This window comes from Chenopodium album, chromosome 7, assembly GCF_948465745.1.
Source record: "Chenopodium album chromosome 7, dcCheAlbu1.1, whole genome shotgun sequence".
In the NCBI taxonomy this organism is placed as follows: Eukaryota; Viridiplantae; Streptophyta; class Magnoliopsida; order Caryophyllales; family Amaranthaceae; genus Chenopodium; species Chenopodium album.
Genome location: NC_137840.1, coordinates 54913434 through 54916854, shown reverse-complemented (window position 1 = coordinate 54916854; position 3421 = coordinate 54913434).

Here is a 3421-nt window from a genome sequence, read left to right as displayed (position 1 = left end):
AGATTAAATAGGAACCTAAACCGGTTGTCCAAATTATCTTATTAGGCGTCATTTTCAATTACATATTCCCTTTAAACATGCAATATGGTGATCATAAAATAATAATAGAATAACATCAATATTGGAAGCAATTTAACAATAATTCTAACAATACAAAATCGTTAGAAAAATAATAGAAATAAAAGGAACATAATTCTTACTTTGATTCTGTTTGTTTGCAACTACAAAATAATAAACGAGTTAGTAACTTCAAGGAAATAATAATAAAATAATAATTAAATTAAATTAAATAGAATTGATTTGGGGCCAAATCCTCAAACAGTTCTACCTTTCACGCCTTGGCTTAAGGACAGAACCACGAGTAAAGTATGGACTCCTTGGAGTACTTGAAAAAGGAATTTTGAAAGAAGAAGGGTAGGCTAGTGTTTAGGCTAGAGCATAGAAGAGAGAAAAAACTAGAGAATTCATTGATGCCCCGTACATCAGAAATGAGGGGGCATTTATAGAAAAAATGTGCTGAGGGAACACACGGAACCCTAAAATGATAAAAAAAACCCTAAAAAAGTATCCTGCGACACGGCACTGTGTACCGTGACACGGGAAATCCCACCGTTAGACGGGAAAAATTCCCGTGACACGGTGCACATTTTGTGTGACGCGGGAAATATTTTTAAACGGGAGAGAAAACGCGTTAAGGGTTTACGCGGAAAGGACATGGAAACCCCCGTGTCACAGCAGGTGTCCCGTGTCACGGGGAACCCCACCGTTAGAAGGGAAATTTTCCTGTGACACGGTGGACTGTTGCCGTGACGCGGGAATTTTCAGTCCGCTTTTCCGTCTAAATTCATTTTTAACCCTAATTCCGTTCAGCATTTTAAGTGCCGATTGATAATTTCGGGCTATTTTCTGATTTTCTTATTATTTAGGCCAAAATAAGAAAATAAATAAAAATAAATAAAAAGTTTGGGCCAAAAATTAATAATAAAGCAATAAAATAAAAAAAAGGTTTGGGCTAAAATTAAAAAATAAGTTTGGGCTGAAATTAAAACTATGCTTTGACCAAACATCAAGACTGATCCATGGACTATTCAAAAATTGAATTTAATTAAATACGATTTTTTAAGCACTCTCGGAATTAAATACTGAACCCGACCAATATCGCTCATCATCGGGTTTGGTTTTGGGGAGACATTTTTAGGTGTCTACAAAAGCCCCCACTTTGACTGAGTTTGTAGAAACGTCAGTTTCGAAAACGATAGTCAAAGTACTCGATAGGGACGGAGAATGATTTAAGACGTTATACGATCCTAAATCACTCTGTATACGCCGATACCTGCAGAAAATGTTAATTCCACAAATAAAAAGAGTAAAAGGATAGAATACGTATCTGGCACCAGTGTATCGGTGACAAGTGAGTTTGGTAGTTTCCTATGCTTGAAGGAATCCACCGGATGACTTTTGTTGAAATGCTTTCCATGTTTGAGGAAAGACGACAGATGAGTTTGGTAGAAATCTAAGCCTTAAGAAACCTACCGGATGATACTTTCCATGCCTGAGGAAAGTCGACGTATGAATTTGGTGGTTTTCTATGCTTGAAGAAATCCACCGGATAATACTTTCCATGCTCGAGGAAAGTTGACAGATGATGAGAGTGCAAGTCTCTGTGTATCGAGAACCTTGCGCCGTGAAATGATGGTGGTTCGATTGTCCCCGAACATGGGCTGGTTGTAAATGGTCCGCTTGTCCCCGAACGTGGGCTGTAGTTGGTCCGCTTGTCCTTGGACGTGGGCTGTAGTTGGTTCGCTTGTCCCTATAGATGGTCCGCTTGTCCCCGGACGTGGGCTGTAGATGGTCCGCTTGTCCCCGGACGTGGGCTGTAGATGGTCCGCTTGTCCCCGGACGTGGGCTGTAGATGGTCCGCTTGTCCCCGGACGTGGGCTGTAGATGGTCCGCTTATCCCCGGACGTGGGCTGTAGATGGTCCGCTTGTCCCCGGACGTGGGCTGTAGATGGTCCGCTTGTCCCCGGACGTGGGCTGTAGAGGGTCCGCTTATCCCCGGACGTGGGCTGTAGATGGTCCGCTTGTCCCCGGACATGGGCTGTAGATGGTCCGCTTGTCCCCGGACGTGGGTTGTACTTGGTTCGCTTGGCCCCGAACGTGGGCTGTAAATGAGACCTGCAAAAATAAATTTGCCAATGGACTCGTATATATTGTGATTGACTTGACCACTGACTTGACCAAGTTTGACTTGATGTGACATGACAGGTGTATGACTTGTGAGTGTGTGTGTGTGTATATGTGTGTGTGCAGACACAAGCAAACGAAGATGCAAAAGCAAAAATTTTCAGTCAATTTTTGTCGTGAGTGGAGGGTACCGACTTTCTCCCAAAAAAGAAAGATGTGAAAACTGAACATTTATTTTCGAACTTCCCTCGATGAGAAAATTTTGAAAAAGTTTTTTTTTAAACTTCCCCAAAAGAAAAGACGCGAAAAAAGGAAAGAAGTATTGAACTTCCTCGTTGAGCAAGACAAAATGAATCGCATGGATTGAATTGCTTTTCTTGAAAGTAATGTATGCATGATGCATGTCCTTAGGCCAGAAGGCTAAGGACAATTACATCATGTGACACGATGAATGAACTTAGGTCATGGGGCTAAGCATCATATATGGTGTAAAGAAACGATCTTGAACGTCACTTAGGTCTGGAAGCTAAGCACATATACAGATGAAGAGATTATTGCATAATAAACGTTGCTTAGGTCAAGGAGCTAAGAACGATATGCTTTGTATGATTAGAAATCATTGATATATAAATGTTGCTCGGCACATTGTGCGATGCATGAAACAATGAACATTGCTCAGGTCAGGAAGCTAAGCAAGTATACAATGTTTCTTTTAATGAATGTTGTCTTGAAAGATGATAAAGCATGCACAGTGTTGAAACAAGATTTCATGATAAAGGGCTCTTAAAGGGAAGGATGATTGATATGGATATGGATGTGTGAGTGAAGTGTGTGAATGTGATACTAAGGCTGGCTGCAAGGGTTATGGCGATGGAAAGAGATGTGAGAAGAGTTAAAGATGGTAGGCTAAATGATGTGGGTTCAAGCCCCCAAGTCTAGCTCTAAATGGGTAGGGGTATGTAATACCCCGTATTTTTAACTCGTTTTATAAAATATTAATTATGTTTTAACTTGAATACGTCATAATTTATTAATAATACATATTATTATGTTTTAAAGTGACACAAATTAAAAGAATTTTATTTAGTTTTATTTACGAAAATCATTTGGTTAAAATTATGTTTTATAAAAGATTTTGATATGCAAGCCGGGAATTTAGTAGCCGAAAATAAGATTTTTTCTACCTTGAGTATTTCTTTGCCAAAGGACCTAAGTCCATTTCTTACTCCTAAAGCAT